Source organism: Leptodactylus fuscus, chromosome 10 (genome assembly GCF_031893055.1).
Source record: "Leptodactylus fuscus isolate aLepFus1 chromosome 10, aLepFus1.hap2, whole genome shotgun sequence".
NCBI lineage: Eukaryota > Metazoa > Chordata > Amphibia > Anura > Leptodactylidae > Leptodactylus > Leptodactylus fuscus.
This window is the reverse complement of record NC_134274.1, coordinates 33,398,142-33,415,751: the sequence shown is the minus strand read 5'-3', so window position 1 is coordinate 33,415,751 and position 17,610 is coordinate 33,398,142. Positions and strand designations below refer to the sequence as shown.

The 17,610-nt window shown below is 40.4% G+C and overlaps 12 pseudogenes; all 12 read left to right on the top strand.

Annotated features, from left to right (window-relative positions):
* Nucleotides 1–48: 48 nt before the first annotated feature.
* On the top strand, nucleotides 49–1,512 carry LOC142219174 (sperm acrosome membrane-associated protein 6-like; annotated as a pseudogene).
* A 67-nt stretch (nucleotides 1,513–1,579) lies between these two features.
* LOC142219173 (uncharacterized) lies at nucleotides 1,580–3,042 on the top strand (annotated as a pseudogene).
* Nucleotides 3,043–3,109: 67 nt separating this feature from the next.
* Nucleotides 3,110–4,584, top strand: LOC142219172 (uncharacterized; annotated as a pseudogene).
* A 19-nt stretch (nucleotides 4,585–4,603) lies between these two features.
* On the top strand, nucleotides 4,604–5,932 carry LOC142219171 (sperm acrosome membrane-associated protein 6-like; annotated as a pseudogene).
* A 19-nt stretch (nucleotides 5,933–5,951) lies between these two features.
* LOC142219170 (sperm acrosome membrane-associated protein 6-like) lies at nucleotides 5,952–7,283 on the top strand (annotated as a pseudogene).
* A 19-nt stretch (nucleotides 7,284–7,302) lies between these two features.
* On the top strand, nucleotides 7,303–8,766 carry LOC142219169 (sperm acrosome membrane-associated protein 6-like; annotated as a pseudogene).
* Nucleotides 8,767–8,833: 67 nt separating this feature from the next.
* LOC142219168 (uncharacterized) lies at nucleotides 8,834–10,296 on the top strand (annotated as a pseudogene).
* Nucleotides 10,297–10,363: 67 nt separating this feature from the next.
* Nucleotides 10,364–11,838, top strand: LOC142219167 (uncharacterized; annotated as a pseudogene).
* A 19-nt stretch (nucleotides 11,839–11,857) lies between these two features.
* LOC142219166 (sperm acrosome membrane-associated protein 6-like) lies at nucleotides 11,858–13,186 on the top strand (annotated as a pseudogene).
* Nucleotides 13,187–13,205: 19 nt separating this feature from the next.
* LOC142219165 (sperm acrosome membrane-associated protein 6-like) lies at nucleotides 13,206–14,537 on the top strand (annotated as a pseudogene).
* A 19-nt stretch (nucleotides 14,538–14,556) lies between these two features.
* On the top strand, nucleotides 14,557–16,020 carry LOC142219164 (sperm acrosome membrane-associated protein 6-like; annotated as a pseudogene).
* Nucleotides 16,021–16,087: 67 nt separating this feature from the next.
* On the top strand, nucleotides 16,088–17,550 carry LOC142219163 (uncharacterized; annotated as a pseudogene).
* The last annotated feature ends 60 nt before the right edge of the window (nucleotides 17,551–17,610 follow it).

Genomic DNA, 17,610 nt, shown 5'->3' with positions numbered 1-17,610 from the left:
CACCACCCTATCCGCAAACTCTGAAGTGATTTTTTTGTGACGACAGTCATGAGATTCTTCCATTCCTATAAACTGCTGCTGCAGCTTATAGTCATTGTATGTGGAGCGGAGGTTGTAAGATCCTGCCTACGATGCTTCACCACACCAGCAGACAGAGCCAGCATTTGTCAACATGCCGTCTCGCTGGGAAAGATGGGGCCTGAACTCAACTTGGGTTTTGACCCCCTGAATGGCATCTCAATAGATAACTATGACCTACTTCTATTTCTTATGGCTCCTCCATCTTGTACATAGAACATGTCATCTCATAATCCTCATGTTTCTTCTATTTGCAGCCTTTTCACAGAGGGATTTCGTTCGTAAGTATCTAGAAAGTTAAAAAAGAAGTCCAGAAATTTGACAAATCATGTAAGTTCCTGAAATCTCAATTTCTCCAATTTCTGTTGATGCATCAATAGTAAATGAAAAAATAAATAGAAAGAATTGCTTGGCACTCACCAAAAATAGCGTAAAAAGTTGAAACTTTATTGAAGAATGTCCATACAAAGTTTTAAAAGCGGGAGGAGGCACGCTCAGCAACCGGGCGACAGCTGTTTCGTATACAAAATATACTTTTTCAAGCTCGTAAATGTCTGCTTTCTGTCTGCTTTCTTTTAGCTTCTGCACCAGCTTGGGTAGATCAATTTGATCAAAAAATGGCCCAATATGTAAAGACAGTGAAAAACACAGTTTCTCTTTCTTTTCAGTTGAAACCTGAATGAATTGGATATGACCAACATCTATTGCGGGGCCTCATTCATCCTGCCAGATAAACTAAAAGTGGTCTGGAAATATGCCAAAAATGTAAGTCATCAAGTTCTACCTATACTATAGACATACAAATAGCAATGTCCCCATTCCTGCCCCTGTTACTGCTGCAGTTTATACTTCACATGTGACTAATGTCTTTCTGATGTCATCATTGTTTTCAGATGAACGTCACTGATTTAAGCTACTTTAAGGATATCCACACTGGCGAAGACCTGTTTGTCTTGCTAAAGCCAACAAGAGTCAGCCATAAAGGGACATATGCCTGCGAGATCTTTGATGAAGATGATGATATAATCATCCGAAAGTTCTATTATCTGCTCTTACTGTAAAGAACTCTTTCTGATAATTCTTCTGCTTATTCTGAAGACAATTTTCTTCTTATCGCCTTATTTACTTTGATTTATCTTCTATTTTTCAGTGATGCGGACAACATTCGGCGATCAAATGCAGATAGAGTTTCATTGGGCTTCAGTAGAGAAACTTCCTACACAAGAGGATGAAGAGGAGAGGCTTCAACATGGTCCATCCATTACTGAGACCATCCTCTCATACCTCAAGAGCCCCATTAGCTATGCCATCTACGCCGGAGTCTGCTTACTAGTCATCGTCTTGGTGATTGGATACCTGGCCCGTTATTCCCTCAACGTGGACTGGTGGACCAGGAAAAACTATAGTCCACTTAAATCACCACCCTATCCGTAAATGTCTGCTTTCTGTCTCCTTTCTTTTAGATTCTGCATCGGCTTGGGTAGATCAATTTGATCAAAAAATGGCCCAATATGTAAAGACAGTGAAAAACCGTGCAACAAGTAAGTGTGTAATGGTTACCAGATAGAGAATATATAGAATATATTATCTGTATCATCTCCCCTCCCCCATACACGCCATTGGTTATTCTTAACTGTCTCCAATTCCTTCCATCAGGTCATCCTCTGGCACAATGCAGTCCTCCATGTGGTGAGTATTGATCAGGCAGTATCATCCATTAGACAGGACCATGTATATGACCTCTATGATATATATGTGTGGGGATCCTCATTTACCTCAGACCTTCATTTACTTTTAAGGTTTCAACTGAAAAGAAAGAGAAGAGAAACGGTGGTCAAAAACAACGGCAAAAACCCAAAAGCTTTGTATAAGAAGTGAGGATAGAAATGATCTTACTGGGACAAGCCACGGGGAGCTGGCAATCCTCCTCGGCACAGCGGCTGCATGTGAAGGCTCTGGCAGCTTTTTGAAGGCCTGGGAATAAAAAACAGAGAGAGAGGCAAATCAAATCATGTAAGTTCCTGAAATCTCAAGAATTTCTCCAATTTCTGTTGATGCATCAATAGTAAATGTCTGCTTTCTGTCTCCTTTCTTTTAGCTTCTGCATTGGCTGGGGTAGATCAATTTGATCAAAAAATGGCCCAATATGTAAAGACACAAAAAACACCGTTTCTCTTCTCTTTCTTTTCAGTTGAAACCTTAAAAGTAAATGAATTGGATACGACCAACATCTATTGCGGGGCCTCATTCATCCTGCCAGATAACCTAAAAGTGGTCTGGAAATATGCCAAAAATATAAGTCATCAAGTTCAACCTATTCTATAGATATACAAATAGCAATGTCCCCATTCCTGCCCCTTTTACTGCTGCAGTTTATACTCCACATGTGACTAATGTCTTTCTTATGTCAACAATGTTTTCAGATGAACGTCACCGATTTAAGCTACTTTAAGGATATCCACACTGGCGAAGACCTGTTTGTCTTGCTAAAGCCAACAAGACTCAGCCATAAAGGGACATACGCCTGCGAGATCTTTGATGAAGATGATGATATAATCATCTGAAAGTTCTATTATCTGCTTTTACTGTAAAAAACTCTTTCTGATAATTCTTCTGCTTATTCTGAAGACAATTTTCTTCTTATCGCCTTATTTACTTAGATTTATCTTCTATTTTTCAGTGATACGGACAACATTCGGCGATCAAATGCAGATGGAGTTTCAACGGGCTTTAGTAGAGAAACTTCCTACACAAGAGGATGAAGAGGAGAGGCTTCAACATGGTCCATCCATTACTGAGACCATCCTCTCATACCTCAAGAGCCCCATCAGCTATGCCATCTACGCTGGAGTCTGCTTACTAGTCATCGTCTTGGTGATTGGATACCTGGCCCGTTATTCCCTCAACGTGGACTGGAGGACCAGGAAAAAATATAGTCCACTTAAATCACCACCCTATCCGTAAATGTCTGCTTTCTGTCTCCTTTCTTTTAGATTCTGCATCGGCTTGGGTAGATCAATTTGATCAAAAAATGGCCCAATATGTAAAGATAGTGAAAAACCGTCCAACAAGTAAGTGTGTAATGGTTACCAGATAGAGAATATATAGAATATATTATCTGTATCATCTCCCCTCCCCCATACACGCCATTGGTTATTCTTAACTGTCTCCAATTCCTTCCTTCAGGTCATCCTCCGGCACAATGCAGTCTTCCATGTGGTGAGTATTGATCAGGCAGTATCATCCATTAGACAGGACCATGTATATGACCTCTATGATATATATGTGTGGGGATCCTCATTTGCCTCAGACCTTCATTTACTTTTAAGGTTTCAACTGAAAAGAAATAGAAGAGAAACGGTGGTCAAACACAACGGCAAAAACCGAAAAGCTTTATATAAGAAGTGAGAATAGAAATGATCTTACTGGGACAAGCCACGGGGAGCTGGCAATCCTCCTCGGCACAGCGGCTGCATGTGAAGGCTCTGGCAGCTTTTTGAAGGCCTGGGAATAAAAAACAGAGAGAGAGGTAAATCAAATCATGTAAGTTCCTGAAATCTCAAGAATTTCTCCAATTTCTGTTGATGCATCAATAGTAAATGTCTGCTTTCTGTCTCCTTTCTTTTAGCTTCTGCATTGGCTTGGGTAGATCAATTTGATCAAAAAATGGCCCAATATGTAAAGACACAAAAAACACCGTTTCTCTTCTCTTTCTTTTCAGTTGAAACCTTAAAAGTAAATGAATTGGATACGACCAACATCTATTGCGGGGCCTCATTCATCCTGCCAGATAACCTAAAAGTGGTCTGGAAATATGCCAAAAATATAAGTCATCAAATTCAACCTATTCTATAGATATACAAATAGCAATGTCCCCATTCCTGCCCCTTTTACTGCTGCAGTTTATACTCCACATGTGACTAATGTCTTTCTGATGTCATCAATGTTTTCAGATGAACGTCACCGATTTAAGCTACTTTAAGGATATCCACACTGGCGAATACCTGTTTGCCTTGCTAAAGCCAACAAGACTCAGCCATAAAGGGACATACGCCTGCGAGATCTTTGATGAAGATGATGATATAATCATCCAAAAGTTCTATTATCTGCTTTTACTGTAAAGAACTCTTTCTGATAATTCTTCTGCTTATTCTGAAGACAATTTTCTTCTTATCGCCTTATTTACTTAGATTTATCTTCTATTTTTCAGTGATACGGACAACATTCGGCGATCAAATGCAGATGGAGTTTCAACGGGCTTTAGTAGAGAAACTTCCTACACAAGAGGATGAAGAGGAGAGGCTAGAACATGGTCCATCCATTACTGAGATCATCCTCTCATATCTCAAGAGCCCCATCAGCTAAGCCATCTACGCCGGAGTCTGTTTACTTGTCATCGTCTTGGTGATTGGATACCTGGCCCGTTATTCCCTCAACGTGGACTGGAGGACCAGGAAAAAATATAGTCCACTTAAATCACCACCCTATCCGCAAACTCTGAAGTGATTTTTTTGTGACGACAGTCATGAGATTCTTCCATTCCTATAAACTGCTGCTGCAGCTTATAGTCATTGTATGTGGAGTGGAGGTTGTAAGATCCTGCCTACGATGCTTCACCACACCAGCAGACAGAGCCAGCATTTGTCAACATGCCGTCTCGCTGGGAAAGATGGGGCCTGAAGAATGCCTCCAGAGGCTCAACTTGGGTTTTGACCCCCTGAATGGCATCTCAATAGATAACTATGACCTGCTTCTATTTCTTATGGCTCCTCCATCTTGTACATAGAACATGTCATCTCATAATCCTCATGTCTCTTCTCTTTGCAGCCTTTTCACAGACGGATTTCGTTCGTAAGTATCTAAAAAGTTAAAAAAGAAGTCCAGAAATTTGACAAATCATGTAAGTTCCTGAAATCTCAAGAATTTCTCCAATTTCTGTTGATGCATCAATAGTAAATGTCTGCTTTCTGTCTCCTTTCTTTTAGCTTCTGCACCGGCTTGGGTAGATCAATTTGATCAAAAAATGGCCCAATATGTAAAGACAGTGAAAAACACCGTTTCTCTTCTCTTTCTTTTCCGTTGAAACCTGAATGAATTGGATACGACCAACATCTATTGCGGGGCCTCATTCATCCTGCCAGATAAACTAAAAGTGGTCTGGAAATATGCCAAAAATGTAAGTCATCAAGTTCTACCTATACTATAGACATACAAATAGCAATGTCCCCATTCCTGCCCCTGTTACTGCTGCAGTTTATACTCCACATGTGACTAATGTCTTTCTGATGTCATCAATGTTTTCAGATGAACGTCACCGATTTAAGCAACTTTAAGGATATCCACACTGGCGAAGACCTGTTTGTCTTGCTAAAGCCAACAAGACTCAGCCATAAAGGGACATACGCCTGCGAGATCTTTGATGAAGATGATGATATAATCATCCGAAAGTTCTATTATCTGCTCTTACTGTAAAGAACTCTTTCTGATAATTCTGCTTATTCTGAAGACAATTTTCTTCTTATCGCCTTATTTACTTTGATTTATCTTCTATTTTTCAGTGATGCGGACAACATTCGGCGATCAAATGCAGATAGAGTTTCATTGGGCTTCAGTAGAGAAACTTCCTACACAAGAGGATGAAGAGGAGAGGCTAGAACATGGTCCATCCATTACTGAGATCATCCTCTCATATCTCAAGAGCCCCATCAGCTAAGCCATCTACGCCGGAGTCTGCTTACTAGTCATCGTCTTGGTGATTGGATACCTGGCCCGTTATTCCCTCAACGTGGACTGGAGGACCAGGAAAAAATATAGTCCACTTAAATCACCACCCTATCCGCAAACTCTGAAGTGATTTTTTTGTGACGACAGTCATGAGATTCTTCCATTCCTATAAACTGCTGCTGCAGCTTATAGTCGTTGTATGTGGAGTGGAGGTTGTAAGATCCTGCCTACGATGCTTCACCACACCAGCAGACAGAGCCAGCATTTGTCAACATGCCGTCTCGCTGGGAAAGATGGGGCCTGAAGAATGCCTCCAGAGGCTCAACTTGGGTTTTGACCCCCTGAATGGCATCTCAATAGATAACTATGACCTGCTTCTATTTCTTATGGCTCCTCCATCTTGTACATAGAACATGTCATCTCATAATCCTCATGTCTCTTCTCTTTGCAGCCTTTTCACAGACGGATTTCGTTCGTAAGTATCTAAAAAGTTAAAAAAGAAGTCCAGAAATTTGACAAATCATGTAAGTTCCTGAAATCTCAAGAATTTCTCCAATTTCTGTTGATGCATCAATAGTAAATGTCTGCTTTCTGTCTCCTTTCTTTTAGCTTCTGCACCGGCTTGGGTAGATCAATTTGATCAAAAAATGGCCCAATATGTAAAGACAGTGAAAAATACCGTTTCTCTTCTCTTTCTTTTCAGTTGAAACCTGAATGAATTGGATACGACCAACATCTATTGCGGGGCCTCATTCATCCTGCCAGATAAACTAAAAGTGGTCTGGAAATATGCCAAAAATGTAAGTCATCAAGTTCTACCTATACTATAGACATACAAATAGCAATGTCCCCATTCCTGCCCCTGTTACTGCTGCAGTTTATACTTCACATGTGACTAATGTCTTTCTGATGTCATCATTGTTTTCAGATGAACGTCACTGATTTAAGCTACTTTAAGGATATCCACACTGGCGAAGACCTGTTTGTCTTGCTAAAGCCAACAAGAGTCAGCCATAAAGGGACATATGCCTGCGAGATCTTTGATGAAGATGATGATATAATCATCCGAAAGTTCTATTATCTGCTCTTACTGTAAAGAACTCTTTCTGATAATTCTTCTGCTTATTCTGAAGACAATTTTCTTCTTATCGCCTTATTTACTTTGATTTATCTTCTATTTTTCAGTGATGCGGACAACATTCGGCGATCAAATGCAGATAGAGTTTCATTGGGCTTCAGTAGAGAAACTTCCTACACAAGAGGATGAAGAGGAGAGGCTTCAACATGGTCCATCCATTACTGAGACCATCCTCTCATACCTCAAGAGCCCCATCAGCTATGCCATCTACGCCGGAGTCTGCTTACTAGTCATCGTCTTGGTGATTGGATACCTGGCCCGTTATTCCCTCAACGTGGACTGGAGAACCAGGAAAAAATATAGTCCACTTAAATCACCACCCTATCCGCAAACTCTGAAGTGATTTTTTTGTGACGACAGTCATGAGATTCTTCCATTCCTATAAACTGCTGCTGCAGCTTATAGTCATTGTATGTGGAGCGGAGGTTGTAAGATCCTGCCTACGATGCTTCACCACACCAGCAGACAGAGCCAGCATTTGTCAACATGCCGTCTCGCTGGGAAAGATGGGGCCTGAACTCAACTTGGGTTTTGACCCCCTGAATGGCATCTCAATAGATAACTATGACCTACTTCTATTTCTTATGGCTCCTCCATCTTGTACATAGAACATGTCATCTCATAATCCTCATGTTTCTTCTATTTGCAGCCTTTTCACAGAGGGATTTCGTTCGTAAGTATCTAGAAAGTTAAAAAAGAAGTCCAGAAATTTGACAAATCATGTAAGTTCCTGAAATCTCAATTTCTCCAATTTCTGTTGATGCATCAATAGTAAATGAAAAAATAAATAGAAAGAATTGCTTGGCACTCACCAAAAATAGCGTAAAAAGTTGAAACTTTATTGAAGAATGTCCATACAAAGTTTTAAAAGCGGGAGGAGGCACGCTCAGCAACCGGGCGACAGCTGTTTCGTATACAAAATATACTTTTTCAAGCTCGTAAATGTCTGCTTTCTGTCTGCTTTCTTTTAGCTTCTGCACCAGCTTGGGTAGATCAATTTGATCAAAAAATGGCCCAATATGTAAAGACAGTGAAAAACACAGTTTCTCTTTCTTTTCAGTTGAAACCTGAATGAATTGGATATGACCAACATCTATTGCGGGGCCTCATTCATCCTGCCAGATAAACTAAAAGTGGTCTGGAAATATGCCAAAAATGTAAGTCATCAAGTTCTACCTATACTATAGACATACAAATAGCAATGTCCCCATTCCTGCCCCTGTTACTGCTGCAGTTTATACTTCACATGTGACTAATGTCTTTCTGATGTCATCATTGTTTTCAGATGAACGTCACTGATTTAAGCTACTTTAAGGATATCCACACTGGCGAAGACCTGTTTGTCTTGCTAAAGCCAACAAGAGTCAGCCATAAAGGGACATATGCCTGCGAGATCTTTGATGAAGATGATGATATAATCATCCGAAAGTTCTATTATCTGCTCTTACTGTAAAGAACTCTTTCTGATAATTCTTCTGCTTATTCTGAAGACAATTTTCTTCTTATCGCCTTATTTACTTTGATTTATCTTCTATTTTTCAGTGATGCGGACAACATTCGGCGATCAAATGCAGATAGAGTTTCATTGGGCTTCAGTAGAGAAACTTCCTACACAAGAGGATGAAGAGGAGAGGCTTCAACATGGTCCATCCATTACTGAGACCATCCTCTCATACCTCAAGAGCCCCATTAGCTATGCCATCTACGCCGGAGTCTGCTTACTAGTCATCGTCTTGGTGATTGGATACCTGGCCCGTTATTCCCTCAACGTGGACTGGTGGACCAGGAAAAACTATAGTCCACTTAAATCACCACCCTATCCGTAAATGTCTGCTTTCTGTCTCCTTTCTTTTAGATTCTGCATCGGCTTGGGTAGATCAATTTGATCAAAAAATGGCCCAATATGTAAAGACAGTGAAAAACCGTGCAACAAGTAAGTGTGTAATGGTTACCAGATAGAGAATATATAGAATATATTATCTGTATCATCTCCCCTCCCCCATACACGCCATTGGTTATTCTTAACTGTCTCCAATTCCTTCCATCAGGTCATCCTCTGGCACAATGCAGTCCTCCATGTGGTGAGTATTGATCAGGCAGTATCATCCATTAGACAGGACCATGTATATGACCTCTATGATATATATGTGTGGGGATCCTCATTTACCTCAGACCTTCATTTACTTTTAAGGTTTCAACTGAAAAGAAAGAGAAGAGAAACGGTGGTCAAAAACAACGGCAAAAACCCAAAAGCTTTGTATAAGAAGTGAGGATAGAAATGATCTTACTGGGACAAGCCACGGGGAGCTGGCAATCCTCCTCGGCACAGCGGCTGCATGTGAAGGCTCTGGCAGCTTTTTGAAGGCCTGGGAATAAAAAACAGAGAGAGAGGCAAATCAAATCATGTAAGTTCCTGAAATCTCAAGAATTTCTCCAATTTCTGTTGATGCATCAATAGTAAATGTCTGCTTTCTGTCTCCTTTCTTTTAGCTTCTGCATTGGCTGGGGTAGATCAATTTGATCAAAAAATGGCCCAATATGTAAAGACACAAAAAACACCGTTTCTCTTCTCTTTCTTTTCAGTTGAAACCTTAAAAGTAAATGAATTGGATACGACCAACATCTATTGCGGGGCCTCATTCATCCTGCCAGATAACCTAAAAGTGGTCTGGAAATATGCCAAAAATATAAGTCATCAAGTTCAACCTATTCTATAGATATACAAATAGCAATGTCCCCATTCCTGCCCCTTTTACTGCTGCAGTTTATACTCCACATGTGACTAATGTCTTTCTTATGTCAACAATGTTTTCAGATGAACGTCACCGATTTAAGCTACTTTAAGGATATCCACACTGGCGAAGACCTGTTTGTCTTGCTAAAGCCAACAAGACTCAGCCATAAAGGGACATACGCCTGCGAGATCTTTGATGAAGATGATGATATAATCATCTGAAAGTTCTATTATCTGCTTTTACTGTAAAAAACTCTTTCTGATAATTCTTCTGCTTATTCTGAAGACAATTTTCTTCTTATCGCCTTATTTACTTAGATTTATCTTCTATTTTTCAGTGATACGGACAACATTCGGCGATCAAATGCAGATGGAGTTTCAACGGGCTTTAGTAGAGAAACTTCCTACACAAGAGGATGAAGAGGAGAGGCTTCAACATGGTCCATCCATTACTGAGACCATCCTCTCATACCTCAAGAGCCCCATCAGCTATGCCATCTACGCTGGAGTCTGCTTACTAGTCATCGTCTTGGTGATTGGATACCTGGCCCGTTATTCCCTCAACGTGGACTGGAGGACCAGGAAAAAATATAGTCCACTTAAATCACCACCCTATCCGTAAATGTCTGCTTTCTGTCTCCTTTCTTTTAGATTCTGCATCGGCTTGGGTAGATCAATTTGATCAAAAAATGGCCCAATATGTAAAGATAGTGAAAAACCGTCCAACAAGTAAGTGTGTAATGGTTACCAGATAGAGAATATATAGAATATATTATCTGTATCATCTCCCCTCCCCCATACACGCCATTGGTTATTCTTAACTGTCTCCAATTCCTTCCTTCAGGTCATCCTCCGGCACAATGCAGTCTTCCATGTGGTGAGTATTGATCAGGCAGTATCATCCATTAGACAGGACCATGTATATGACCTCTATGATATATATGTGTGGGGATCCTCATTTGCCTCAGACCTTCATTTACTTTTAAGGTTTCAACTGAAAAGAAATAGAAGAGAAACGGTGGTCAAACACAACGGCAAAAACCGAAAAGCTTTATATAAGAAGTGAGAATAGAAATGATCTTACTGGGACAAGCCACGGGGAGCTGGCAATCCTCCTCGGCACAGCGGCTGCATGTGAAGGCTCTGGCAGCTTTTTGAAGGCCTGGGAATAAAAAACAGAGAGAGAGGTAAATCAAATCATGTAAGTTCCTGAAATCTCAAGAATTTCTCCAATTTCTGTTGATGCATCAATAGTAAATGTCTGCTTTCTGTCTCCTTTCTTTTAGCTTCTGCATTGGCTTGGGTAGATCAATTTGATCAAAAAATGGCCCAATATGTAAAGACACAAAAAACACCGTTTCTCTTCTCTTTCTTTTCAGTTGAAACCTTAAAAGTAAATGAATTGGATACGACCAACATCTATTGCGGGGCCTCATTCATCCTGCCAGATAACCTAAAAGTGGTCTGGAAATATGCCAAAAATATAAGTCATCAAATTCAACCTATTCTATAGATATACAAATAGCAATGTCCCCATTCCTGCCCCTTTTACTGCTGCAGTTTATACTCCACATGTGACTAATGTCTTTCTGATGTCATCAATGTTTTCAGATGAACGTCACCGATTTAAGCTACTTTAAGGATATCCACACTGGCGAATACCTGTTTGCCTTGCTAAAGCCAACAAGACTCAGCCATAAAGGGACATACGCCTGCGAGATCTTTGATGAAGATGATGATATAATCATCCAAAAGTTCTATTATCTGCTTTTACTGTAAAGAACTCTTTCTGATAATTCTTCTGCTTATTCTGAAGACAATTTTCTTCTTATCGCCTTATTTACTTAGATTTATCTTCTATTTTTCAGTGATACGGACAACATTCGGCGATCAAATGCAGATGGAGTTTCAACGGGCTTTAGTAGAGAAACTTCCTACACAAGAGGATGAAGAGGAGAGGCTAGAACATGGTCCATCCATTACTGAGATCATCCTCTCATATCTCAAGAGCCCCATCAGCTAAGCCATCTACGCCGGAGTCTGTTTACTTGTCATCGTCTTGGTGATTGGATACCTGGCCCGTTATTCCCTCAACGTGGACTGGAGGACCAGGAAAAAATATAGTCCACTTAAATCACCACCCTATCCGCAAACTCTGAAGTGATTTTTTTGTGACGACAGTCATGAGATTCTTCCATTCCTATAAACTGCTGCTGCAGCTTATAGTCATTGTATGTGGAGTGGAGGTTGTAAGATCCTGCCTACGATGCTTCACCACACCAGCAGACAGAGCCAGCATTTGTCAACATGCCGTCTCGCTGGGAAAGATGGGGCCTGAAGAATGCCTCCAGAGGCTCAACTTGGGTTTTGACCCCCTGAATGGCATCTCAATAGATAACTATGACCTGCTTCTATTTCTTATGGCTCCTCCATCTTGTACATAGAACATGTCATCTCATAATCCTCATGTCTCTTCTCTTTGCAGCCTTTTCACAGACGGATTTCGTTCGTAAGTATCTAAAAAGTTAAAAAAGAAGTCCAGAAATTTGACAAATCATGTAAGTTCCTGAAATCTCAAGAATTTCTCCAATTTCTGTTGATGCATCAATAGTAAATGTCTGCTTTCTGTCTCCTTTCTTTTAGCTTCTGCACCGGCTTGGGTAGATCAATTTGATCAAAAAATGGCCCAATATGTAAAGACAGTGAAAAACACCGTTTCTCTTCTCTTTCTTTTCCGTTGAAACCTGAATGAATTGGATACGACCAACATCTATTGCGGGGCCTCATTCATCCTGCCAGATAAACTAAAAGTGGTCTGGAAATATGCCAAAAATGTAAGTCATCAAGTTCTACCTATACTATAGACATACAAATAGCAATGTCCCCATTCCTGCCCCTGTTACTGCTGCAGTTTATACTCCACATGTGACTAATGTCTTTCTGATGTCATCAATGTTTTCAGATGAACGTCACCGATTTAAGCAACTTTAAGGATATCCACACTGGCGAAGACCTGTTTGTCTTGCTAAAGCCAACAAGACTCAGCCATAAAGGGACATACGCCTGCGAGATCTTTGATGAAGATGATGATATAATCATCCGAAAGTTCTATTATCTGCTCTTACTGTAAAGAACTCTTTCTGATAATTCTGCTTATTCTGAAGACAATTTTCTTCTTATCGCCTTATTTACTTTGATTTATCTTCTATTTTTCAGTGATGCGGACAACATTCGGCGATCAAATGCAGATAGAGTTTCATTGGGCTTCAGTAGAGAAACTTCCTACACAAGAGGATGAAGAGGAGAGGCTAGAACATGGTCCATCCATTACTGAGATCATCCTCTCATATCTCAAGAGCCCCATCAGCTAAGCCATCTACGCCGGAGTCTGCTTACTAGTCATCGTCTTGGTGATTGGATACCTGGCCCGTTATTCCCTCAACGTGGACTGGAGGACCAGGAAAAAATATAGTCCACTTAAATCACCACCCTATCCGCAAACTCTGAAGTGATTTTTTTGTGACGACAGTCATGAGATTCTTCCATTCCTATAAACTGCTGCTGCAGCTTATAGTCGTTGTATGTGGAGTGGAGGTTGTAAGATCCTGCCTACGATGCTTCACCACACCAGCAGACAGAGCCAGCATTTGTCAACATGCCGTCTCGCTGGGAAAGATGGGGCCTGAAGAATGCCTCCAGAGGCTCAACTTGGGTTTTGACCCCCTGAATGGCATCTCAATAGATAACTATGACCTGCTTCTATTTCTTATGGCTCCTCCATCTTGTACATAGAACATGTCATCTCATAATCCTCATGTCTCTTCTCTTTGCAGCCTTTTCACAGACGGATTTCGTTCGTAAGTATCTAAAAAGTTAAAAAAGAAGTCCAGAAATTTGACAAATCATGTAAGTTCCTGAAATCTCAAGAATTTCTCCAATTTCTGTTGATGCATCAATAGTAAATGTCTGCTTTCTGTCTCCTTTCTTTTAGCTTCTGCACCGGCTTGGGTAGATCAATTTGATCAAAAAATGGCCCAATATGTAAAGACAGTGAAAAATACCGTTTCTCTTCTCTTTCTTTTCAGTTGAAACCTGAATGAATTGGATACGACCAACATCTATTGCGGGGCCTCATTCATCCTGCCAGATAAACTAAAAGTGGTCTGGAAATATGCCAAAAATGTAAGTCATCAAGTTCTACCTATACTATAGACATACAAATAGCAATGTCCCCATTCCTGCCCCTGTTACTGCTGCAGTTTATACTTCACATGTGACTAATGTCTTTCTGATGTCATCATTGTTTTCAGATGAACGTCACTGATTTAAGCTACTTTAAGGATATCCACACTGGCGAAGACCTGTTTGTCTTGCTAAAGCCAACAAGAGTCAGCCATAAAGGGACATATGCCTGCGAGATCTTTGATGAAGATGATGATATAATCATCCGAAAGTTCTATTATCTGCTCTTACTGTAAAGAACTCTTTCTGATAATTCTTCTGCTTATTCTGAAGACAATTTTCTTCTTATCGCCTTATTTACTTTGATTTATCTTCTATTTTTCAGTGATGCGGACAACATTCGGCGATCAAATGCAGATAGAGTTTCATTGGGCTTCAGTAGAGAAACTTCCTACACAAGAGGATGAAGAGGAGAGGCTTCAACATGGTCCATCCATTACTGAGACCATCCTCTCATACCTCAAGAGCCCCATCAGCTATGCCATCTACGCCGGAGTCTGCTTACTAGTCATCGTCTTGGTGATTGGATACCTGGCCCGTTATTCCCTCAACGTGGACTGGAGAACCAGGAAAAAATATAGTCCACTTAAATCACCACCCTATCCGCAAACTCTGAAGTGATTTTTTTGTGACGACAGTCATGAGATTCTTCCATTCCTATAAACTGCTGCTGCAGCTTATAGTCATTGTATGTGGAGCGGAGGTTGTAAGATCCTGCCTACGATGCTTCACCACACCAGCAGACAGAGCCAGCATTTGTCAACATGCCGTCTCGCTGGGAAAGATGGGGCCTGAACTCAACTTGGGTTTTGACCCCCTGAATGGCATCTCAATAGATAACTATGACCTACTTCTATTTCTTATGGCTCCTCCATCTTGTACATAGAACATGTCATCTCATAATCCTCATGTTTCTTCTATTTGCAGCCTTTTCACAGAGGGATTTCGTTCGTAAGTATCTAGAAAGTTAAAAAAGAAGTCCAGAAATTTGACAAATCATGTAAGTTCCTGAAATCTCAATTTCTCCAATTTCTGTTGATGCATCAATAGTAAATGAAAAAATAAATAGAAAGAATTGCTTGGCACTCACCAAAAATAGCGTAAAAAGTTGAAACTTTATTGAAGAATGTCCATACAAAGTTTTAAAAGCGGGAGGAGGCACGCTCAGCAACCGGGCGACAGCTGTTTCGTATACAAAATATACTTTTTCAAGCTCGTAAATGTCTGCTTTCTGTCTGCTTTCTTTTAGCTTCTGCACCAGCTTGGGTAGATCAATTTGATCAAAAAATGGCCCAATATGTAAAGACAGTGAAAAACACAGTTTCTCTTTCTTTTCAGTTGAAACCTGAATGAATTGGATATGACCAACATCTATTGCGGGGCCTCATTCATCCTGCCAGATAAACTAAAAGTGGTCTGGAAATATGCCAAAAATGTAAGTCATCAAGTTCTACCTATACTATAGACATACAAATAGCAATGTCCCCATTCCTGCCCCTGTTACTGCTGCAGTTTATACTTCACATGTGACTAATGTCTTTCTGATGTCATCATTGTTTTCAGATGAACGTCACTGATTTAAGCTACTTTAAGGATATCCACACTGGCGAAGACCTGTTTGTCTTGCTAAAGCCAACAAGAGTCAGCCATAAAGGGACATATGCCTGCGAGATCTTTGATGAAGATGATGATATAATCATCCGAAAGTTCTATTATCTGCTCTTACTGTAAAGAACTCTTTCTGATAATTCTTCTGCTTATTCTGAAGACAATTTTCTTCTTATCGCCTTATTTACTTTGATTTATCTTCTATTTTTCAGTGATGCGGACAACATTCGGCGATCAAATGCAGATAGAGTTTCATTGGGCTTCAGTAGAGAAACTTCCTACACAAGAGGATGAAGAGGAGAGGCTTCAACATGGTCCATCCATTACTGAGACCATCCTCTCATACCTCAAGAGCCCCATTAGCTATGCCATCTACGCCGGAGTCTGCTTACTAGTCATCGTCTTGGTGATTGGATACCTGGCCCGTTATTCCCTCAACGTGGACTGGTGGACCAGGAAAAACTATAGTCCACTTAAATCACCACCCTATCCGTAAATGTCTGCTTTCTGTCTCCTTTCTTTTAGATTCTGCATCGGCTTGGGTAGATCAATTTGATCAAAAAATGGCCCAATATGTAAAGACAGTGAAAAACCGTGCAACAAGTAAGTGTGTAATGGTTACCAGATAGAGAATATATAGAATATATTATCTGTATCATCTCCCCTCCCCCATACACGCCATTGGTTATTCTTAACTGTCTCCAATTCCTTCCATCAGGTCATCCTCTGGCACAATGCAGTCCTCCATGTGGTGAGTATTGATCAGGCAGTATCATCCATTAGACAGGACCATGTATATGACCTCTATGATATATATGTGTGGGGATCCTCATTTACCTCAGACCTTCATTTACTTTTAAGGTTTCAACTGAAAAGAAAGAGAAGAGAAACGGTGGTCAAAAACAACGGCAAAAACCCAAAAGCTTTGTATAAGAAGTGAGGATAGAAATGATCTTACTGGGACAAGCCACGGGGAGCTGGCAATCCTCCTCGGCACAGCGGCTGCATGTGAAGGCTCTGGCAGCTTTTTGAAGGCCTGGGAATAAAAAACAGAGAGAGAGGCAAATCAAATCATGTAAGTTCCTGAAATCTCAAGAATTTCTCCAATTTCTGTTGATGCATCAATAGTAAATGTCTGCTTTCTGTCTCCTTTCTTTTAGCTTCTGCATTGGCTGGGGTAGATCAATTTGATCAAAAAATGGCCCAATATGTAAAGACACAAAAAACACCGTTTCTCTTCTCTTTCTTTTCAGTTGAAACCTTAAAAGTAAATGAATTGGATACGACCAACATCTATTGCGGGGCCTCATTCATCCTGCCAGATAACCTAAAAGTGGTCTGGAAATATGCCAAAAATATAAGTCATCAAGTTCAACCTATTCTATAGATATACAAATAGCAATGTCCCCATTCCTGCCCCTTTTACTGCTGCAGTTTATACTCCACATGTGACTAATGTCTTTCTTATGTCAACAATGTTTTCAGATGAACGTCACCGATTTAAGCTACTTTAAGGATATCCACACTGGCGAAGACCTGTTTGTCTTGCTAAAGCCAACAAGACTCAGCCATAAAGGGACATACGCCTGCGAGATCTTTGATGAAGATGATGATATAATCATCTGAAAGTTCTATTATCTGCTTTTACTGTAAAAAACTCTTTCTGATAATTCTTCTGCTTATTCTGAAGACAATTTTCTTCTTATCGCCTTATTTACTTAGATTTATCTTCTATTTTTCAGTGATACGGACAACATTCGGCGATCAAATGCAGATGGAGTTTCAACGGGCTTTAGTAGAGAAACTTCCTACACAAGAGGATGAAGAGGAGAGGCTTCAACATGGTCCATCCATTACTGAGACCATCCTCTCATATCTCAAGAGCCCCATCAGCTATGCCATCTACGCTGGAGTCTGCTTACTAGTCATCGTCTTGGTGATTGGATACCTGGCCCGTTATTCCCTCAACGTGGACTGGAGGACCAGGAAAAAATATAGTCCACTTAAATCACCACCCTATCCGTAAATGTCTGCTTTCTGTCTCCTTTCTTTTAGATTCTGCATCGGCTTGGGTAGATCAATTTGA